This window comes from Symphalangus syndactylus, chromosome 15, assembly GCF_028878055.3.
Source record: "Symphalangus syndactylus isolate Jambi chromosome 15, NHGRI_mSymSyn1-v2.1_pri, whole genome shotgun sequence".
In the NCBI taxonomy this organism is placed as follows: Eukaryota; Metazoa; Chordata; class Mammalia; order Primates; family Hylobatidae; genus Symphalangus; species Symphalangus syndactylus.
The window spans coordinates 86,943,883-86,967,437 of record NC_072437.2 but is presented as its reverse complement, the minus strand read 5'-3'; the positions used below and the strand labels follow the sequence as shown (position 1 = coordinate 86,967,437).

General features: G+C 42.3%; 2 long non-coding RNA genes across 2 annotated transcripts in view; both read left to right on the top strand.

Annotated features, from left to right (window-relative positions):
• Positions 1-23,555, top strand: part of LOC134732660 (uncharacterized) — a 45,086-nt gene that overhangs the window by 488 nt on the left and 21,043 nt on the right. The window lies entirely within an intron of this gene.
• LOC129463615 (uncharacterized) lies at positions 3-12,462 on the top strand. Its single transcript, XR_008651240.2, has 2 exons — positions 3-129; positions 12,179-12,462. It is a non-coding gene; the product is annotated as an uncharacterized lncRNA (long non-coding RNA).

The following is a 23,555-nucleotide window of genomic DNA, read 5'->3' as shown; positions in this document are numbered from 1 at the left end:
GTTTTGTTGGTTTTGCCAAGTAAGGTCACTTGAGGATATTTTGGCTCGAGGTCCCAGGCTGCGCAGACTGCATCGAGTTGAGGATTTTGGTCAGAATGTTAAAGGGGAAACCTACCCCAGGCTGTCGTGGTCAGTGTTTTAGAGAACTTCCTGGGTGGGGGTGTGGAGCTGGGCGGTGCAGGTTGTTCTGTCATCAGAGACTGGCGGGTTCTGGGGAACTTGGTGCCGTGGAACACAGTAGGGACGTTCTGCTTCTCATCAAGAACATGAAGACATTAAGAGGTGGAATTGTAATGGGGAAAAAGGTGAGAGGAGGCAGTAGGAGTTATTTTGTTTTTAATTTCTAATGTCTAGTTTATTTCCACAAAACATCTTTATCATACCAGTTCTTTGAAATTTGTTCAGACTTGTTTTGTGACCTAGATCAGCACTGTCCAGTAGGATTTCCTGTAATATTCTATATCTGCACTGTCCAATATGGTAGCCACCAGCCACATGTGGCTATTGAGCATCTGAAATGTGGCCAGTACAACCAAGGAACTGCATTTTTAACTTCATTTAGTTTTAATTAATTTACATTTTAAGTAGTGACGTGGCTATTGGCTACTACTGTATTGGACAACATCACTCTAGACTCTCCTCCTGGAATTCCTATTAGGCATAGGTTAAAAATTCTGAGATTTTAAATTATTATTTTAAAAATATTCCATCGTTTTGTTTCTCTGAGCCACATTCTGGCTAATTTCTTCAGATCTTTCAGCTTGCTATTTATTTCTTTGGCTGTGTAGAATTTTTTCTAGTTCGCCTGTTCTGAGGGTAAAGCTCTTCAGGTGATTTGACTATATCCAGAGAACTCCATTCTGCACCTTTCCTGAGGTCTAGACTTTGTTGACAGTGCCTTCATGGCAATTAACACTAAGGCTTAAAGACAGGCCATGGACTAGGAGAAAATATTTGCAAAGCACGTATCCAACAAAGGACTCATATCCAGAATATATAAAGAACCATATAAACTCAGAGTAAGTAAACAGTCCAGTTAGAAAATGGATCAAAGACTTGAATAGTCATTTCACCAAAGAAGATATACAGACGGCAAATAAACATGTAAAACAGTGTTCAGTGTCATTAGCCATTAGGGAAATGCATATTAAAACCACAATGAGAGTCTACTACACACTTATTTAAATGGCTAAAATAACAAGTACTGACAGCACTAAATGCTAGTGAGGATGCAGAGCAACTGGATCTCTCATACATTGCTGGTAGGACTATAAAATGGCATAACCACTCTAGAAAACAGTTTGACAATTTCTTATAAAGTTGCATATATGCTTATCATATCACCCAGCAATCACACTCCTGGGTATTTATCCTAGACAAACCAAAACTTATGTTCAAACAAAACTCTGTACATGAATGTCATGGTGGCTTTATTTTTAATAGTCAAAAACTGAAAACAGGCTGGGCGTGGTGGCTCACACCTATAATCTCAGCACTTTGGGAGGCCAAGGCAGGCGGATCATGAGGTCAGAAGTGTGAGATCAGCCTGGGCAACATGGTGAAACCCTGTCTCTACTAAAAATACAGAAAATTAGCCAGGTGTGGTGGCACGCACCTGTAGTCCCACCTACTCGGGAGGCTTAGGCAGGAGAATTGCTTGAACCCGGGAGGCGGAGGTTGCAGTGAGCCAAGATTGCGCCACTGCACTCCAGCCTGGGCGACAGAGTGAGACTCCATCTCAAAAAAAAAAAACAAAAAAACAAAAAACTGTAAATAAGCCAAACAGTCCTTAGTGAATGAATAGAAAGCAAACTGGAGTATATCCATGCCAGGGGACAGTACTCAGCCATAAAAAGTAATGAGCTATTGATACGTACAACTTGAATGAATCTCAAGGGCATTGTGGTGAGTTTTCAAAAGCCAGTCTTAAAGTGTTGTATACTGTATGATTCCATCTAGATACCATTCTCAAAGCCAAAAAAAAGATTATAGCGATGAACAAATCCATGATTGCCAAGTGTTATGGTTGGGACAAGGGTCTGACTGTTAAGAGGTAACACGACAGAGTTTCTTTGTGTTGACAGTTACTCATATATATACATGTGATAAAATTCATAGAGCTATACACCAAAAATGCAAAGTGGTACATTCAAAACTAGTAAAACACAAATAAGATCTATACCTGTATTAACAGTATTGTACCAGTATCAGTTTCCTGATTTTACCAAAGTGCTATGAATATGTAAGACATTATTATTGCAGAAGCTGGGTGAAGGGTAACAGAGGAACTCTGTATTATTTTTGCAACTTTCTTTAAGTCTTAAACTCTCAAAATAACTATATATATATATACACACACCTATATATGTTATATGTGTGTTTGTGTGTGTGTGCATGTGTGTGTGTCTGTGTGTATCTTTAATCCCCAGCAGTCTAGATCTGCCCTGCCCTTCAAACAATCATTAGCTTTACTGTTCATTAACCTCTCTTTGGACTCCTGGTCTCATTCCATTTTCAGTCCTTTAGTATTTCAGAGCGGTTTAAATACTTGGACTATTTCTCTTACTTTCTTGCTAGCTCAGCCATATTTTATTCTGCATTTTTAGGTATTTTTAGCTGAAGTATTTTTCAGACTAGGCTAACTTTTCCACACTATTGGTGGAATAATTGTTCTGCTGCAGAGGAGTAAGAGGACTAAAAATGATTATAAAATGAAATTTTCCCTAAGTGCTGAGAAGTGGACAAGCTCAGAGCAGCTGAGTTCTACAAAGGCCAGTTTAATCAATAAAATGGTTTTTAAATCAATAAACAATTCTATATATCAAGTGGAAGGAGCATGGGCTTTGATATGAGATAGACAAGCTGTATTCACACTCTAAGCACAGAAATTATTTACCAGTTACTGTATCAGTTGGCTTAGACCCAGCTTGCTGTGGGTAACAAATGTGAACCCCCCAAATCTAAGACAGGTCTCAGTTAATTTAGAAAGTTTATTTTGCCACAGGTAAGGATATGCGCCCGTGACAGCCTCAGGAGGTCTTGATGACATGTGCCCAAGGTGGTCAGAGCACAGCTTGGTTTTGTACATATTAGGGAGATATGAAACATCAATCAACATATGTAAGATGAACATTGGTTTGATCTAGAAAGGTGGGACATCTCGAAGTTGGGTGGGGACTTCCAGGTCTTAGGTAGATAAGAAACAAATGCTAGCATTCTTTTGAGCTTCTGATTACCCTTTCTAAAGGAGGCAATCAGATATACATTTATCTCAGTGAGCAGAGGGATGACTTGAATAGAAGGCAGGCAGGTTTGTCCTAAGCAGTTCCCAGCTTGACTTTTCCCTTTAGCTTAGTGATTTTGGGGCCCCAAGATTTATTTTTCTTTCACACAAATGACCATGAAATCTCAGTGGCTTGCCCCAACAAAGGTTAATTTTTACTCATGTTACATGCTGCCACTCCTGTGAATTGGCTCTGGGATCCAGGCTAAAGAAGCAGCCTCTGTTCTTTCTTTCTTTTTTCCACCCTCAATTCCCCTGTATGTGACTCATCTTCCTAGCATGCTAGTTGCTTCTTTGGCTTTCCAGCCCCTTCCTCTGCCTCTGCTGTAATAGCCTATTCTCCCTTGAAGGGGAGGGGAGGGGAGGTTATCAAATGCCTTTTTGACTGACTGACTCAGGGAAGAAGGAAGGGAGGAAGGAAGGGGCCAGGGAAAGAAGGAAGGAAAGGATGATGGTAAAACATTTATCACAAATTTTCATGAAGACTACATGATCCCAAGTAGTACGGTGCTTGGCAAGGCACAGGTGCTCAATACTGTTGATTGTCCCTCCCTTTTTCATCTTTCATTTGCCTATTCTCTGTAGTAGCCTGAGTTTTCTTTTACTCCAGGTCCCGTGGATTGGGAATGTTAGTCTTAGCAGTGTGTTTATTAGGACAGAATCCTCTCAACAAAGCAAGCTGATGGCCTGTGGAGTTGATCATAGTCACTGAATCTGTAGCTGGATCTGCTGATGCTGGTGGTGCTTGTGGAATACCTGGCTTGTGGAAGAAAAGTACCTCACACTCAATTTTGCTCTTGTATGTGAGAAGGTACTCCATGACCAGTGCCAGAGACACTGGGTTGTAGCAGATAAAGGATTTACCCAGAGGGTCACCAAAGGAGGTGATGGGAGGGAATCTTAAATCCATCTGTCTGAGGAGTTTGGGGCTACAGTCTAGGATTTTGGAGTGGGCCCAAGTGTGGAGAGTGTTCATTGGTCGAAGAGCGCAGGGTGAAATCATGGGACAGGGAGATGAAGAAGCTGTGTTCTCATGCTCATCCCGTTCTGTGAGGGTCTCCAAACTGGTTGCTGAAATTTGGGTCTGAGAACATCTTAAGCAATCCTTAAACAAAAGCCTTATGATTCTGTCAGGGATCATCTCTATAGGAACAACAGGGATGCAAATCAATTTTTAAACAGTCTTGTTGAAGCAGGATATTTCCCTGACCCCTTCGCAGGACTTGCAATAGGGGTGCCCCATTTACTCAGCCCACAGCTCTCAACTCCTTGCGGGAGGGAGCACATGAGCAAATAAGGCAGGAACTGGAGTTCACAACCACTGGAATCAGGTGGCCACTTTGTTGCCAGCAGGAGTGAACTCCACTCATTCGGATTCACTGCACTCCACCCCTTATGGGAGGGAGCACACAGGTGAGTGGGTGCAGGAGCCAGAGTGAGCACTTTTGAGCACCAGTAGGAGCAAACTCCATGCATGCCCCAAGGCATTGTCTGGTGGGATGCCTGCAACCCCTGAAGCCCCAGAGGGAGTGTTACAGTGGTCTTTTAGCTCTGCCATCTGCAGACAGCTTAAGTGTTAACAGCTCTGCAGACCCTCCTTCTGCCTTTTCATGTGAGGGAGCTGTCTTCCACCAGTGAGGGCAAAGGGCCAGTGTGACAGCCTTTTGCATCTGCACTTGTGGCTCCTGGGCTCTTGTTTGGCATCCAGGAGAAATGAGTTTGGGCGAATGAATCGAAGGATGGTAAAAACAGGATTTTATTGCTGATAAAAGTGGCCCTCACCAGGAAGGGGAGCTGAAAAGGGGATGGGGTGGGAAGGTAATCTTCTCCTGAAGTTTGGCTGTTTCTGGCCAGATTCTTCTCTGAAGTTATGCTGTCAAGCTGTCTCTCTGAAGTCAAGCCACTTCTCTCGGACGTTGAGCCATAGTCTCTGATGTCCAGCTGCTTCTCCTTTCTGCCGGCTGAGTCTGGGGTTTTTATAAGCACAGGATAGGGGGCAGGGTGGGCCATGGGTGGTTTTGGAAAAGGCAACATTTGAGTGGGAAAACAGGGATGTAAGTTCTTACTTTGGGCTGCAGTCTCAGGCTTTTTGGCTTGAGGATGGGACTTTGCCAGGGACCTGCCCCTGTTTGCCTAGAATTTCTCTGCCTCCTGTCTCCATCATTATAACCTTAATGTCAGAAATCCTATCTTTAGGAACAATGGGGATACAAATGGTCAGGATCTAGTGACTTTTGGCAACAAGGAAGTGTGCTGAATTGTGGCCTGATTAGTTCTTTTTTTTTTTTTTTTTTTTTTTTTTAGACAGAATCTCACTCTGTTGCCCAGGTAGGCTGGAGTGTAGTGGCACAATACTGGCTCAGTGCAACCTCTGCCTCCTGGGTTCAAGTGATTCTCATGCCTCTGCCTTCTGAGTAGCAAGGATTACAGACACATGCCACCAAGCCTGGCTAATTTTTGTATTTTTAGTTTTGTATTTTTTAGAGACCAGGTTTTACCATGTTGGCCAGGCTGGTCTCGAACTCCTGAACTCAAGTGATCCACCCACCTTGGCCTCCCAAAGTGCTGGGATTACATGTGTGAGCCACTGCGCCTGTCTGATTAGTTCTTTTTTTTTTGAAGATACGGAGTCTTGCTCTATTGCCCCAGGCTGGAGTGCAGTGGCATGATCTCGGCTCACTGCAACCTCTGCCTCCCGGGTTCAAGCATTTCTCCTGCCTCAGCCTCCCAAGTAGCTGGGACTACAGGCACATGCTGCCATGCCCAGCTAATTTCTTTTGTATTTTAGTAGAGATGGGATTTCACCATGTTGCCCAGGCTGGTCTCGAACTCCTGAGCTCAGGCAGTCTGCCGGTCTTGGCCTCCCAAAGTGCTAGGATTACAGGCGTGAGCCACTGCACCCAGCTGATTCATTCTTAATTATAACTATATTTCTGTCCAGAACCCAGCATACCATTCTTGTCAACCCTGTGGGGATGGTTTCAATTTGGTCATTTTGGGCAAAAAATGTGATTATCACCACCACCCTGAGTCCGGAGATTAAGGTTTCCTCAACAATTCTCAGAAGGCCATTCCTGGCAGCACTTAAACCCTGAGGAAGCAAAGAGAAACCTGAAACAAAATCCAGATGCCCTTCAGGAATATGTGCTTTGTTATGGAGGGCAGTGCTGCCAAAGAGAAATGACTTCTCAGGTTTTCCATATATTGTCCCAAATAATCTTCTCAGAAAAGTAAACTTGGTGCCATGTAGATTAATGTGCTGCAGAGTAAGAATGTTCAGGCAGCCCTGGAAATGGTGCTCCCCTGAAGTGGGAAGGACTAGCAAACCCACTTTCCCTTGTTCTCCCAAGCTCTCTACCAAAAGCCTGCCTGAGAAGGGGTGGGCAGAGGGGCCTGGGCAGCACAGTCAGTGTCCAAGCTCATTTTGGGTCCCTGTTTGTGTGGCACCTCTGGACTGTCAGGTAGGGCCACCTGGGTTCGGATATTTCTGAATCAGCATCCCTATAGAAGTTATCTAATTAGACACATTAGAAATCAACAGAAGGAGGGCTGGGTGCAGTGGCTTGTGCCCATAGTCCCATCCCTTTGGGAGGCCAAAGCCAGAGAATCACTTGAGGCCAGGAGTTCAAGACCAGCCTGGGCAACATAGCGAGACTCTATCTCTACAAAACACTTTTTAAATTAGCCAGTTGCGGTAATGTGCACCTGTAGCCACAGCCACTCCAGAGGCTAAGGTGAGAGGATCACTTGAGCCCAAGAGTTTGAGGCTGCAGTGAGCTATGATTGTACCACTGTATTCCAGCCTGGGTAACAGAGTGAGACCCCATCTCTAAATGAAAATAAGAAATCAACGGAAGACACTGGAGGGAGGGGTAGGGATGAGAGGATGGATAGGAGAGGGAGTCGGGAGGAAACTAACACTGATGGAATATCTGCTATGATCAGACACCCTATGTAACAATAATGATAATAGTAGTAATAATAGTGTCTTACATTATTGAGCCTTTACAGTGTTCCAGGCTCTTTTCTAGGTACTTTATGTTTATTATCTCATTTGCTCCTTCCAGCAACCTTGTGATGTGGGCAATATTATTTAGCTCCACTTATAGGAACCAAGACATTCGGTAACTTGCCCCAATAGACATAGCTTGAAAGGGGTGGGGGCAGGATATAAATGGACATTATGACTTCATTTAATACCCACAAAACCCTATGAAATAGATTTTTATCATCTCCATTATGCAGGTGAGGAAACTAAGGCCCTCAGACCAGCAACATCGCCATCACATGGGAGCTTGTGAGAAAAGCAGAATCTTGGGCTGCACTTCAGACTTTCTGAGTCAGAATCTGTACATCCACCACTGGGCTAGGCCAGTGGGCTACAGTGATTCTCCAACTGGAGTATGCATAGGAGTCCCTCAGAGACTATGTTAAAACCCAGATTTCTGGGTCCCAGCCTTAGAGATTCTGAATCAGTGGTTTTTAGCTAAAGTATTTTGGCCCTCTGTAGAACTGCTTTTACCAAAAGCAATTGATACCAAGTAGTTTTTGGTATTGTATCATCTGCTGATGTTAACTGATGATACCAAGTACTTTTTGGTATCATATCATCTGCTGATGTTAACTGATGCTACAAGCAAAATTTTCATACCAGATACGAGCAAGTGTCAAAGTTTTATTTGGCCCGGAGGTTACAAATTTTTTGGAAAGGCCCAGATAGCAAATATTTTAGGCTTTTCAGACCATTTAGTCTGTGTCACAACTATTCCATTCTGCTACAAAAGGAGCCATAGAAGATATGAAAGCGACTGAGTGTGGCCGTTTTCCAGTAAAACTCAATTAACTCCCCCTCATTTAACTCCTAAAATGAGCGAAACGTCAGTGGCGGCAATGAGACCTAGTTCAGGGTGTATCTGAGGAACAGGATTTAAATACTTGAAGAGAAAAGGATTCTCTAAAATAGCTAAGTTAGGTACAATATGCCTGGTTAACTTTCTTTAGGGCAATGAAACCATACACTTTTGGGTTAACTTTTTTAAAAAGATTTTATTTTTTTAGAGCAGTTTTAGGTTTACAGCAAAATGGAGTCGAAAATAGAGATTTCCCATATGGCCCCTGCCAAATACATGCACAGGCTCCCCAACTATTAACATCCCCCACCAGAGTGGTGCATTTGTTACAGTTGATGAACCTACACTGACACATCATCATCACCCAAAGTCCACAGTTTACATTAGAATTCACTCTTGGTGTTGTACATTCTCTGGGTTTGGGCAAATGTGTAGGGACATGTGTCCACCATTGTAGTATATAATACAGAGTAGTTTCACTGCCTTAAAAATCTTTTGTGCTTTGCTTTATTCATCCCTGCACTCTAACTCCTGGCAACACTAGTCTTCTTTTTTACTGTCTCCATAGTTTTGCCTTTTCTAGAATGTCATATAGTTGGAATCATCATATGTAGTTGTGGAGGCTAAAGCAACTCCATCTTGGATGCCAATCCACCATGTTGACTTACTGATTAACCTCAATTTAGGGAAGGCTGCTATCTTCCATTTTATCTACTGTTCCTTGTGTAAGAGCTTGTACTTACTGTAAATCCTGCCCTTAGGTCAAAAGTCCTTTGACCATAAATTCTGCTCTAGGCAGATTCACATAGCATCTTGCCTTTCCCTATAATTGTCCTACACATTCCTTCCCTATGACATAGAAGCCCTGGGTCTGTGGGGGTCATAGTGTGGGAATCCAACACCTTGTCTGGCAGCTGCCCAGGACATTGTGGCTTCTCTTCCTCAGTCCCTATTAAATGTTTTTTTTTGTTTTTTGTTTTTTTTTCCTGAGAAACTGAATGTATCAGCCTCTTTCTTGGCCTCTTAGCTTCCGCAGACTTTATGGGCAGATTTCCATAGACCTGCCCATTGCAGAACAGTAGTCTGATTTTCAGACTGGCTTCTCTCTTAGTAATATGCATTATTTAAGTTTCCTCCATGTCTTTTCGGGCTTGATAGCTCATTTATTTTTAGTGCCAAATAATATTCCATTGCTTGGTTGTAGCACAGTTATTTATCTATTCACTTACCGAACAACATCTTGGTTGCTTCCAAGTTTGGACAATGATAAAATTAAAAAAAAAAAAAAAAGAAGAAGAAGCTTCTGCAAACACCCATGTGCAGGTTTTTCTGTGGACATATTTTCAACTCCTTTGGGTAAATACCAAGGAGTATGTTTGTTAGATCATATGGTAAGAGTATGTTTAGTTTTGTAAGAAACTGCCAAACTATCTTCCAAAGTAACTGTACCTTTTTTTCCTTTCTAACAAAAATGAATGTGTAAACCAAAAATAAAATTCTAAGCCCCCCAACCATCTGATTGGACCCCTCCTCTCCACCAAGGGCATTCCAAAGTTAACCTGAAAAACTAGTTCAGGTTAACTTTCAGGTCATGATGGGAAGGAGGAGCTGGACCTGCCTCATCATGCCCTCCTCCATTTTGGAATTACTGATAGAATAGAGTCTTTAAGTCTGATAAGAAACCTTTACAATCTATTCTCTCTGAAGCCTGCTACCTGGAGGCTTCACCTGCATGATAAAACTTTGGTCTCTACAACTGCTTGTCTTAACCCAGACATTCCTTTCTATTGATTCCAGGTCTTTAGATAATAACTCTTTCAAACAATTGCCAGTCAGAAAACCTGTGAATCCACCTATGACCTGGAAGTCCCCGCTTCCAGTTGTCCCACCTTTCCAGACCTAACCAGTATACATCTTACATGTATTAATTGATGTCTTATATCTCCCTAAATTGTATAAAACCAACTTGTACCCTGACCACCTTGGACACATGTTCTCAAGATCTCCTGAGGGCTGTGTCATGGGTCATTGGTCACTCATATTTAGCTCAAAGTAAATCTCTTCAAAGATTTTTTAGAATTTGACTCGTTTCATTGACAAATGAGAGCTCTGGTTGCTCCACTTCCTCACTGCATTTGTTATTGTCAGTGTTGTGGAATTTGGCCATTGTAATAGGTATGTAGTGGTATCTTGTTTGGGGTTAATTTACTTATTAAAAAAGGCTATAAAATCCTAACACTTTTTCAGTTTCAGCAAGGTAATCTCTCTTTTTACAGGGCTATGCTTCTATGAATTGTGTGCTATTAATTTAAAAAATGTGACAACAAACTTGCATTCCCCCCAAATATCAAATGAGAGTTCCCTTTAACAATGTCCTGCTTTTGTTCAAGCAGTCATGTTATTTTCTAATACTAGAAAATGTGGCAGGTTGCAATGGCTCACACCTGTAATCCCAACACTTTGGGAAGCCAAGGCAGGTGGATCACGAGGTCAGGAGTTTGAGACCAGCCTGGCCAACATGGCAAAACCCTGTCTCTACTAAATACTAAAATTAGCCGGTGTGGTGGTATCATACACTTGTAATCACAGCTACTTGGGAGACTGAGAAGGGAGAATTGCTTGAACCTAGGAAGTGGATGTTGCAGTGAGCCGAGATTGTGCCACTGCACTCTAGCCTGGGTGACAGAGCAAGACTCCCTCTCACAAAAAAAAAAAAAAAAAAAAAAAAAATACATCGTAAAAAAATTTAAGTAGTCACTATTTAATCATTTTCCAAACATGGGACAATTTTTCTCATTGGCTTTATAAGAAAAAGCTCTAGGACATTCATTACTATGCTTGTCTTAAAGATTGTTGTTGAGGACATAGTTTTCTAGCTTTTAAGATGTCATCTTGGAACACTTGAACGATCGATTCTCCTGTCTCCCATGAATCATGTAAACTTCTTAACCATACACCAGGATATGAATTTTGTGTCCTCAATTTCCTCCTGGTATAATCTTATTTTGCCTATCCTAATTTTTTGTTAGTTTCTACTTTCCCCATTTACTTCATGTGTGTTTTATTTTAGATGATTTTATAAATTGCTTTATATGCTGGGCGTGGTGGCTCAAGCCTGTAATCCCAGCACTTTGGGAGGCCGAGGCGGGTGGATCACGAGGTCAGGAGATCGAGACCATCCTGGCTAACACGGTGAAACCCCGTCTCTACTAAAAAAAAAATACAAAAAATTAGCCGGGCGTGTTGGTGGGCACCTGTAGTCCCAGCTACTCGGGAGGCTGAGGCAGGAGAATGGCGTGAACCCGGGAGGCAGAGCTTGCAGTGAGCCGAGATTGCGCCACTGCACTCCAGCCTGGGGGACAGAGAAAGACTCTGTCTCAAAAAAAAATAAATAAATAAATAAAATAAATTGCTTTATATGCTTTTTGGAGCACAAATTTATTTTAATAAAAAGAATGTTCAGATTTGAGGACTCTTTAGTTCAAAGTGCCTTGAGGAAGAAGAGGGAGTTAGTATTTGCATACTTATGCAATAATGCACATATGTCTTGTCAACAGCTAACATGTAATTTATTCACATTTACATAGTCACTCATATGACAAAAGCTGAATGTTGTTAGTTTACATGTGCATCATATACATTTCACCTGAGTGACCTAAACAATCTGGACAGTTGAAACTGCCTTTGCAAAGATTATGACAGTCAGAAAAATCTAGCATGGCTGACCCCGTCTTGCTTCTAGGTTCATAGGCTGGCTGTCATCACTCATTCCTGGTCATAGGCCAAGCTAACCATAGGAAGAATTTAGTTTATAGTTTAACTTGAAAGCAATAGTCTCTCCCTAAAATGACCCTCTCCTTGTCCAGGAACTAAAACTGCCTTTGTAAGTCTAATGAAAGGCCACGAGGTTAGGATTATGGGACGGCCCGAATTCTGCTAAATATGGGCATAGTTTTCTTAATCTCTTACTGCCCAGGAGTCATTGCTCCTATAGATAACATCACTATTGTAGAACCTAAGATTGATCTTTTGATATATTTTTCAGACTTTTGCATTCTGGTAACCAACTGATCTTACCCGGACCCATGATGCATAACTCATCTGGTCCTGTGGCACACACCCAGAGGCCGACTTAATGCATGAAGACTGTTTTCCACACCCCTATGATTTCATCCCCAACCAAGCAGCAGCATCCATTCCCTAGCCCCCTGCCCACCAAATTATCCATAAAAACTCTGGCTTCTGAGTTCTCAGCAAAACTGATTTGAGTAATAACTCCAGTTCTTCCACTTGGCTGGCCTTAGTTAATTAAACTTATTCTTTACTATAGTACCGTGTTCCCAGTGAATTGGTTTTGTCTGTGTAGCAGGCAGGATGAACCCATCAGGCAATCACACAGTTACTGTGCAGTGCTTCTTTTTATTTTGCTTTTCAAACAAATTTCAAATATTATTAGATTGAAATAAACTATACAAAATAGCTTTTCCTCACAAAAATGCAATATTTTGTGTATTATTCCTAGGTAAACTACAAAACTTTTATTTTTGTAAGTTTTTTTTGCAAAAATAAATCAAGATGCTTATGCATATAAATCAAGATGAGGCAATGAAAAAAAACCAAAGAATAACCAAAGAGAGACAAATCAGTTGTCAGTGTCTGTGAACTCATGTTCGGTCTTGCTTGTAAAACAGAGGGTTCATGTGTGTCTGCTAAAAAGCTGATGGCCCAGTTAGGGTAGAGATACAACAAAGTGGTGCAAGCCCCAACAACACATATGGGGCAACAGTGAGGTATCCCTCCATTCAAACTGTAACTGTAACTCCTTCCTTCCTTCCTTCCTCCCTCCCTCCCCCCTCCCCCCTCCCCCTTCCCTTTTGCCTCCCTTCCCCTCCCCTCCCCTCCCCTCCGCTCCCTTCCCCTCCTTCATTTCTCTTTCTTCCTTTATTTTTTTTTAAGAGATGGGGTCCCACTATATTGACCAGGCTGGTCTATAACTCCTGGCCTCAAGGGATCCTCCCAACTCCACGTCTCAAAGTGCTGGATTACAGCCTGAGCCACTGGACCTGGCTATTGTCCATTCTTTGATGAAGACAAAGTTTACCCTGAAATCCTGTTCAGGTGAGCACACAGTTTCTATCACTTTCTGGTAACTTCCTAAACTACTCCTTATGCAATAGTTTTAATAGTGCACTGAAAACACAATGCATTTGAGTTGGAAGCTTCATTCTTTTGTATAAATTTTTTTCTCCCTCCCTCACTTCCTCAACATTTATTTCTTCCAAAAACTGATAACTCAAATCCTGGTCATTAGATTGGTAGATTATAAATGTCACTCCCAAAATGACTTTAATCTCTTCATCACGCCACTGGCGGGCATCGCATAGAAATGAAACTTGACACTTTCAATACCATCTTCTTGGAGACAGAGAAGTTTTCAAAGCATGCAAGTTCAGGCTGTGATTATTCAACAGGCAGGACATAGATGGCTAAGGGATTTGGTGGGAGGCCTGTGGCCAAATTTCCCTTCAGTGACTAAGTGGCCTACATGCAAATTATAGTTTTACTTCCTAATAGTGAAAAACAAAGCATCTTAAAATATTATCTCAGGTATTGTCAGTAATTTCCGAGTTACTTTTGGAGGCTCTGACTCATTTGTATAGAGTTTGCTTTATGTGTCTATCATTAAATGCAAACCATGTTTTGTATTAAGAGTTACGTTAACCAAGTGACATGACCTGACCTCTGGTCAGTGTTTGTTGGGCATATTTTGTGATGCTTACATCCATCTGTGCTCACTCTCCGTCTCCATCCTGGGAACACAGGACCTGAAATGATATGTAAACATTAAGAAAGAGACATAGATATCAGGCAGATAGTGAGCATCATAAATTGTGAACAGACAGAAGTTCTTTGCCTTTCTATCTGTATTTCTACTTGATCTTCCAACAATGGAGCTCCATAGAAGTGCGTCTAGATTGGTGAGTCACTCTGTACATGTCATCATGGTGTTACTCTGACATGTTGAGCTGGAGATGTCCAGGAAGGAAGGAGTTACAGTTACAGTTTGAATGGAGGGATACCTCACTGTTGCCCCATATGTCTTAGTATAAGTGCTTTGAGGTGCTGATCTGAGAAAATTTAAGTTTCTGAATAATGTGCTCTACCATTGGGACACTGTTTCTAATAATGTCAAAGGCTAGTTGAGATTCTAGGTTATCCTAGTAATCCCTGAAGAACTTCCCAGAAGGTTTCATTTGAACATCATGTTTAGTGGCCACATTAGTGGCTTCCTCAAACCAAAAGTATAATAAAATTCAATATTTTTTACCCCTTCATTTGTGAATGTGATACTGTAGTTAAGCTACTGCCTGTCAAGAAGATGCCAGAAGTTTGCCACTGGAATTTTCCCCCCAAAGGCTCTTGTTAAGATAGGGCATTTTTTGAGGTGGGCGGATCACGAGGTCAAGAGATTGAGACCATCCTAGCCAACATGGTGAAACCCCATCTCTACTAAAAATACAAAAATTAGCTGGGCATGGTGGCAGGTGCCTGTAGTCCCAGCTACTCAAGAGGCTGAAGCAGGAGAGTTGCTTGAACCTGGGAGGCAGAGGTTGCAGTGAGCCAAGATCGTGCCACTGCACTCCAGCCTGGTGACAGAGCGAGACTCCATCTCAAAAAAATAAATAAATAAAATAAAAATAGGTCATTTTTAAGAACAAACGAAACAAAGAAATAGAAATCTATTGATGCACAGAAGAGCACAAATGCTCGACAGCTATAAAGCTATTCCATCTAGCGTTTGTGCCATTCCTTATACCGTCCATACAAAAAACAAATGCAAGAGCTCCACTTAAATTTCAAAAGCGGCCGGGCGCAGTGGTTCACGCTTGTAATCCCAGCACTTTGGGAGGCCGAGGCGGGCGGATCACGAGGTCAGGAGATCGAGACCACGGTGAAACCCCGTCTCTACTAAAAATACAAAAAAAAAAAAAAAAAAAAATTAGCTGGGCGTGGTGGCGGGCTCCTGTAGTCCCAGCTACTCGGAGAGGCTGAGGCAGGAGAATAGCATGAACCCGGGAGGCGGAGCTTGCAGTGAGCCGAGATTGCGCCACTGCACTCCAGCCTGGGCGACAGAGCGAGACTGTCTCAAAAAAAAAAAAAAAAAAAAAAAAGTTTCAAAAGCATCAGGCCTATCAATTGAGGAAGGCCCATTTTCTTCAGTTATTACATCTTTCTTGACTGCTCTAAAGAAAGGGCAGATTTAACACCGTGGAATCCTAAAAGCAGTTGCAATGACCATTAAGAAAAAGAACAATTTTCTAAAGATGCTCCCAATGCGACAGATGTGCTTATGACAAATCCTGACTTTCCAAGAACAGCAGAGTGCGTATATACCTTGGGACTATTTCTCTAAAAGCCCAGTAGCCTGGACGTTCATTTTGGAAGGAAACCTGGTGGACATAAATATACCTGACCACACCACTACTCCCTGATCAGCCCCCACCATGTGTGTATGGAAGACACCACACCTTTTGGGCAGAAAGACTGATTCTTAAAAATTAACAAGTCAATAGCCAAGATATGGAATCAACCTAGGTGCCCATCAATGGATGAATGTATAGGAAAATGTGGTTTATACATACATACATACATGTATACATTGGAATACTCTTCAGCCTTAAAACAGAAGGAAATCCTGCCATTTGCAACAACACAGATGAACTTGAAGGACATTGTGTTATGGGAAATAAGCCAGGCACAGAAAGACAAATACCACATAATCTCACTCATGTGGAATCTAAAAAAATTGAGCTCATAAGAGCAGAGAGTAAAACAGTTACCAGGAAAGGGAAGCAGGGAGAGATTGGGGAGGTGTTAGTCAAAGGATTCAAAATTTCAGTTAGTCAGAGGGAATAAATTCAAGCAATCATGGCTGAGTGTGGTGCCACATGCCTGTAATCCCAGCACTTTGCGAGGTCGAGACAGGAGGATTGCTTGAGGCCAGAATGGGCAACAAAGTGATACGCTATCTCTACAAAAAAAATTTAAAAATTAGTCAGGTATGGTGGTGCACACCTGTAGTCACTGTTACTCAGGAGGCTGAGGCAGCAGGATCACTTGAGCCCCTGAAGTCGAGGCTGCAGTGTGAGCCATGATCACGCCACTGCACTCCAGCCTGGGCGACAGAACAAGACCCTGTGTCAAACAAGAAAAGAAAAGAAAGCAAATCTATTGTACATCATGGTGACTATGGTTAACAACAATAAATTGTATATCTGAAAATTGCGAATAGATTTTAAATATTCTTACCAAAAAAGTATGTGAGGTATCAGATATGCTAATTAGCTTGATTTAGCCATTCCACAATGTATACAACATATATCTATCAAAACATCATGTTGCATACAATAAACATATACAATTTTTATTTGTCAGTTTAAATAATTTCTTTAAAAAGTGCTGAGCGTAGTTTGGTGTTGCCGTCGGGGGCTCAGGATCAGTGTGATGGACCTCACCATTGGATGTCCCACTTTTCCTCATTCTTTCCTGTCAGTCTAGTTACCCCATCTCCCAACATCACTGTTCTGTTGCTAATAGCCCTTCCTCTCTTGTGCCATCCTATTGAATGCTTTTAACATGATGGGCACAGCAGATGACCCAACTTGTCAGCAACTGTATTTTAAATGAAAATCAACCTCATGGACTTGAAAGCTTTATAAAAATCTATTTTAGGTGCAACAAGTCTCTTTTGTTTAATTCTAGTACTTTTTTTTTTTTTTGAGGCAGGGTCTTGCTCTCTTACCCAGGATGGAGTGCAGTGGTACAATCATGGCTCACTGCAGCCTCTACCTCCTGGGCTCAAGTGATCCTCCCACCTCAGCCTCCCGAGTAGCTGGGACTACAGACATGCACCACCACACCTGGATATTTTTGTACTTTTTGTAGAGATGAGATTTCGTCATGTTGCCTAGGCTCGTCTTGAATTCCTGCGCTTAAGCGATCCTCCTGTTTCGGCTTCCCAAAGTGTTGGGATTACAGGTGAGAGCTACTGTACCTGGCCTAATTCTAGCAAATTTCTAAAATATACCTAAACCTACAAGGCTGAGGGAAGTGAAGGATTCACAGAATAATTTATGTAGAAGAGATGACAAATAATTTGGTTCTAACCTTCTTACTTTACATTCGAGCAAACTGAGCTCAGAAAGATTTAATGACTCCTCAGATGAAGAGTTATTGTTAATAAACTGTGTTCAGCAGAGTTTGCATGGTTTGAGCCAACAATCACTGTAACATCTTTTATTTTATTATTGTTACTTTTTGAGACAGGGTCTCACTCTGTCACCCAGGCTAGAGTGCAGTGGTGCAAGCATAACTCACTGCAGCCTTGAACTCCTGGGCTCAAGTGATTCTCCTGCCTCAGCCTCTCTAGCAGCTTGGGACTACAGGTGTGTACCACCACACCTGGCTAATTTTTTAGTTGTTTTTTTTTTTTTTTTTTTTAGAGACAGGGTCTTGCTATGTTGCCCAGGCTAGTCTTGAACTCCTGGCTTCAAATGGTCCTCCTGCCTTGGCCTTCCAAATACTATAAAATCTTAACTACATCCATAGAAGGAATTTCTGGTTACTAAAAATAATACATTTAATGCTTGGTACAGTTTCTCTAAATTCCCCTGCTCTTTATTAAAACTTATTTAATCACGTCTATACTTATTTACATACTTTTTTCCCCCATCCTGACAAGTCACAGAATCTTGAGGTTAAGGGTCCTGGTCCTATCATTATTATTATTATTATTTTGAGACAGTCTCACTCTGTCGCCCAGGCTGGAGTGCAATGGCACAATCTTGGCTCACTGCAAGCTCCACCTCCTGTGTTCAAGTGATTCTCGTGCCTCAGCCTCCTGAGTAGCTGAGATTACAGGGACGTGCCACCACACCCAGCTAGTTTTTTTTTTTTTTTTTTTTTTTTTTGTATTTTTAGTAGAGACAGGGTTTTACCATGTTGGCCAGGCTGTTCTCAAACTCCTGACCTCAAGTGATCCACCCACCTCGGCCTCCCGAAGTGCTGGGATTACAGGCCTATTCATTTTTATATATAGCCCAACAACTTAAACATAAAATATACTTTGTATTTTTTCCTTGTCAAAGGAAATCAAAATGTATATGGAAATTAGTAAATGAACATTTAAAGAATCCAACTTAGGAACTGCTACTGGGAAATGTGTTTATGAAATGCATTTTTATTTTTATTTATTTTTAGAGGTGGGGTCTTGCTCTGTTGCCTAGGCTGGAGTGCGGTGGCTTGATCATAGCTCACTGCAGATTTCAACCTCTGGGCTTAAGAGAGTAGTCCCCACCTTAGCCTCTTGCATAGCTGGGACTACAAGGCTCAATCCACTGCACCTGGCCATTTTCATCTTTATTTAAGAAAGCCAGATGCTTGCATTAGCCACAAGAATCCAGTTTTTAAAAATGCATGCTGGAGGATAACTCAGAATCATATGAATGGGGTTATTATAAATACAAAAAATAGCTGAAGACTTTCAGTGAAAGATAGCATCCTTTGGGAGTAAAATGCCAATGATGTCCCTTAAGAAGCTAAGTAATGAAGTGAGTACGCCTCTTATGAGTTGTTGGATTTTTAGAAAATAAATGTTCAGTACTTTTGTTTCATGTTTTTTAAAACAAAAAGACCCAACAAGTGATAGTTAATAGGATATGAACTGAGGACAAAAATGCTAGCTCACATTTACTGAGAATTACTGCATTCCAGACGGCATACCAAGTACATTGTATTATTATATGTTATACGTACGTTGCAATAGTTATACAACTAAACACTCCATTATAATGTATTATAATACTACAATGAACTTAGTTTTTAAGAAATCGATATTTTTCCCTGTCCAAAATGTTGCTATCTTCCATTTACATTTAAGTAGTATTTATCAAATCTATTACTACCAGGCACAATGCTAGTTGCTTTACACAGATTTAAATATTACTTCGTTATCCTTTATGGTCTCAGTCATCACATAGAGTCACATTTTTTTTAGAAGAAGAACCACCCGGCTCGGAGCAGTGGCTCATGCCTAGAATTCCAGCACTTTGGGAGGCTGAGGCAGGCAGATCACTTGAGCCCAGGAGTTCAAGACCAGCTTGGGCAACATGGTGAGACTCAGTCTCTACAAAAAATTCAAAAATTATCTGGGTGTGGTGGTGTGTGCCTATAGTCCAGCTACTTGTGAGGCTGAGGTGGGAGGATTGTATGAGCCTGGGAGGTGGAGGCTGCAAGTGAGCTCTGATCGCACCACTGCTCTCCAGCCTGGGAGACAGAGTGAGACTCTGTGTCAAAAAAGAAAAAAAGAACCACCCCTCATTGTAAATAAATTAGTCATTTAACAAAATTTTATTTCATTCAACCCCTTTTGCAGAAAGAGAAAATAAAGCCTTAAAAAAATGCCTAAGTGTATGTAAACACCTAGAAACAGGTTAGATACAAACAAAACTTCTTCAGTTTGACAGATTGTCATGACATTATATTCCAGGAAGTTCTGAATCAGACACATTCTTCAGTTTTGTGATTTAAAAAAATCAAAATAATTACTGACTGTGCAGTGCAGATGCCTAACACAGGGGTGGTAGGTGCTTTCCTAACTAGGGTGCTGGGATACAAGCTACAGCAGGAGAGGCTGGCTCTTGGGTGGGGGTACAAGTCAGTACAGTACAGGACTAGTGGCAGACTCGCTTAACCAGCTGCTGAGCTTCCTGCACAAAGAGGCCCCCAAAGCTGGGACCATCTAACCCGGCCATTTCCTTTCAACTTACCATCTTCCAGCTCCTGCCCCAGCACTCTCTTGAAAGGCACTTTCTAGATTCCTTCCTTTGGCCAAACTCTGTGGTCTTTCCATTGCCAGTATCCTAAGGTTACCAGATTTAAAAATAAAAAGAGTGCCCATTTAAATGTGGATTTCAGATAAATAATAAATGATTTTAAAATATAAGTAATAGGTACGCCATGTTTTTAAAGCACAGTAGCATGATCAGAGCTCACTGCAGTCTCAAACTCCTGAGCTCAAGTGATCCTCCCACCTCAGCCTTTCAAGTAACTAGGACTACAGGGGTATGTCACCATGCCCAGCTAATGAAGAAATGCATTTTTTTGTGGAAATGAGATCTTGCTATATTGCCAGACTGGTCTTGAATTATTGGTCTCAAGTAACCCTCCTGCCTCGGCCTCCAAAAGTGCTGGGACTCCCGGTGTTTGCCACCACACCTGGCCCTTAGTGTGTCATGCTAATACTATTTAAACTTATATATAAAATATATGTTGTTTATCAGAAATTCAAATTTAGTTTCAGGCTCTGAATTTCGTCTGGCAACCCTACTTCATTCTCTTTGTGTTCCCCATGGTGCGTGACCCCTTGGCCTCCGACCCTCTGTGAAACACTCTTCCATTGGGTTGTATCATATGCATCACATGCTTTTCCTTTTCTGCTCTTCTGCCTGCTTTGGTGACTTTCAGCCAGCGTGGGGATCGTTACAGTGCATCTCTCCGCCTTTGCTTTGATCTTGGTAAGCTTTCTCCTAGTCAGGTCCATCTATTTCTATCACTTAAATCAGTGGTTCTCAAAGTGTGATCCTGGAGTTGCAGCAGCAGCACCACCTGCAAACTACACAGAAATGCAAATTCTCAGACTTACAGAATCAGAACTTCTGGAGTGGGCCCAGAAATCCATGTTTTAAGAAACTCTCTAGTGTTTCTGATGCAAGCGAAAGTTTTTGAGGCACTGGATAAAATGATCATTTCCATGCTGTTGCCTCCCAAATCTTTTTTTTTTTTTTTTTTTTTTTTCTGAGACGGAGTCTCGCTCTGTCGCCCAGGCTGGTGTGCAGTGGCGCAATCTCGGCTCACTGTAAGCTCCGCCTCCCGGGTTCACGCCATTCTCCTGCCTCAGCCTCTCCGAGTAGCTGGGACTACAGGCGCCCGCCACCACGCCCGGCTAATTTTTTGTATTTTTAGTAGAGACGGGGTTTCACCGTGGTCTCGATCTCCTGACCTCGTGATCCGCCCGCCTCGGCCTCCCAAAGTGCTGGGATTACAAGCGTGAGCCACCGCGCCCGGCCGCCTCCCAAATCTTTATGGTGAGCCCTGACTTCATACCCAAACTTCTCTCTAGAATTTCAAGGTGGAGTATTTTGGGGAAAGTTAATATATGAGAGAAAAAAATGCTGTATGGCCAAAAAGAGTTTATATAGTATTGCAACATTTTCTTAAAAGTATTTAAGTGGTCAGGCATGGTGGCTCACGCCTATAATCCCAACATTTTGGGAGGCCAAGGAGGGCAGATTGCTTGAGCTTAGGAGCTGAGAACAGCCTGAGCAACATGGCGAAACCTCGTCTCTACAAAAAAATTAAAAAATTATCTGGGTGTGGTGGTGTGCACCTGTAGTCCCAGCTACTCAGGAGGCTGAAGTGAGAGGATCACCTGAGTCGGGGAGGCTGAAGCTGCAGTGAGCCGTGGTTGTGCCACTGCACTCCAGCATGGGTGACACAGTGAGACCGTATATAAAAAAAAAAAAAAAAAAAAAAAAAAAAAAAAAAAAAAAGAGTATTTGGCCATCAGGACCTATTTGCAGGAGCCTGTGGAAAATGCAACAACAGAACTTTTCCAGCTGGATGGCTTCTTTGGAACCACAAAGTAGTCCCTCTTATCCATTGTTTTGCTTTCTGAGCTTTCAGTTACCTGTGGTCGACCATGGTCCAAAACTATTAAATGGAAAATTCCAGAATTAAACAGTTGTTTTCAGTCGAGCGTGCCCTGAGTAGTGTGGTGAAATCTTATGCCATCCCGCTCTGTTCCACCTGGGACATAAACCAGCATCACCTGGGAATTCAATAGAAATACAGATTCTTGGGCCCCACCCCAGACCTGCTAACTCCAAAACCCTCTGGGGGGATGCCCAGCAATCTGTGTCTTAACACGTCCTCCAGGTGATTCTGATGCAGGCTGAAGTTTGAGAACCACTGACCCAGAGAATTAGTGTGGGGAATAAAAAGCCTTTTTAACCCTTAGTACACAGGTGCGCACTATTTAAAAAGTGTGTAGTGTTTTCCTAAGGTGGCCAGTAGAGTCGGCCTCTCTCCCCCGCTCTGTAGTGTACACCAGAGAGGGACAGGTTGAGTGATCGCCACAGAGCATTCCTGTGGAGCCTGTGCCCTGTGTGCTCAGAAGAGGAAACGCTGAATTCGAAGGCTGCTCACAGAAGACTAGGGGCTCTGTAATAGTTAGGGTTTGGAATCCTTAGAAATTGGGCTCATAATTAAATATTGCATCCCATCTATGTTTAAGTAATGCCACTTTTAAAACACTAAACCTAAGTTGGGCGTGGTGGCTTATGCCTATAATCCCAGTACCCTGGGAGGCTGAGGTGGGAGGATCGATTGAGGCCAGGGGTTGGAGACCAGCCTGGGCAACATAATAAAACCCTATCTCTTAAAAAAATTTTTTCTTGGCCGGGCGCGGTGGCTCAAGCCTGTAATCCCAGCACTTTGGGAGGCCGAGGCGGGCGGATCACGAGGTCAGGAGATCGAGACCATCCTGGCTAACACAGTGAAACCCCATCTCTACTAAAAATACAAAAAATTAGCCGGACGTGTTGGCAGGCGCCTGTAGTCCCAGCTACTCGGGAGGCTGAGGCAGGAGAATGGCATGAACCCGGGAGGCGGAGCTTGCAGTGAGCCGAGATCGCGCCATTGCACTCCCGCCTGGGAGACAGAGCAAGACTCCGTCTCAAAAAAAAAAAAAAAATTTTTTCTTAATTAGCTAGGTATGATGATGATGTGTGCCTATAGTCCTAGCTACTTGAGAGGCTGAGGTGGGAGGATTGGTTGAGCCCAGCAGATTGAGGCTAAAGTGAGCTATGATCAAGCCACTGCACTCCAGCCTGGGTGACAGAGGAAGACCCTGTCTCTAAAACAAAACAAAACACACTAGACCTGTGCAACCACTAAAATTTGCTTCCATATACTGGCAAATGTCATTATGACATGAGTAGAAAGGGTCAGGTGAGGGCATGTTTGAATTTTCAACACCATTAGCACGTTGACTGTGTCTCTTTGAGAACCTGGCACAGGGAACTCCTGGATCCCAGTGGATATTGTGCAATAGCTCTTTGAACATTTCCTTCAGAAATGGAAATGTCTCACATAAAAAAGAGGAGGAACATCCAGACAGATAGTACAAACCTGATGTTCTGCACTTCCATCTGATCTAAATGGTGAATCCATGTTAGTCTAGATGACACAATACACATTTCAAACAGAGAATGCCATTAGAAAGTTGATTGATTTTTACATCATCACATGGACTAGTTTTTCTAGTGTATTGTATTATACACGTCTGGCACTTAGCAGTTGCT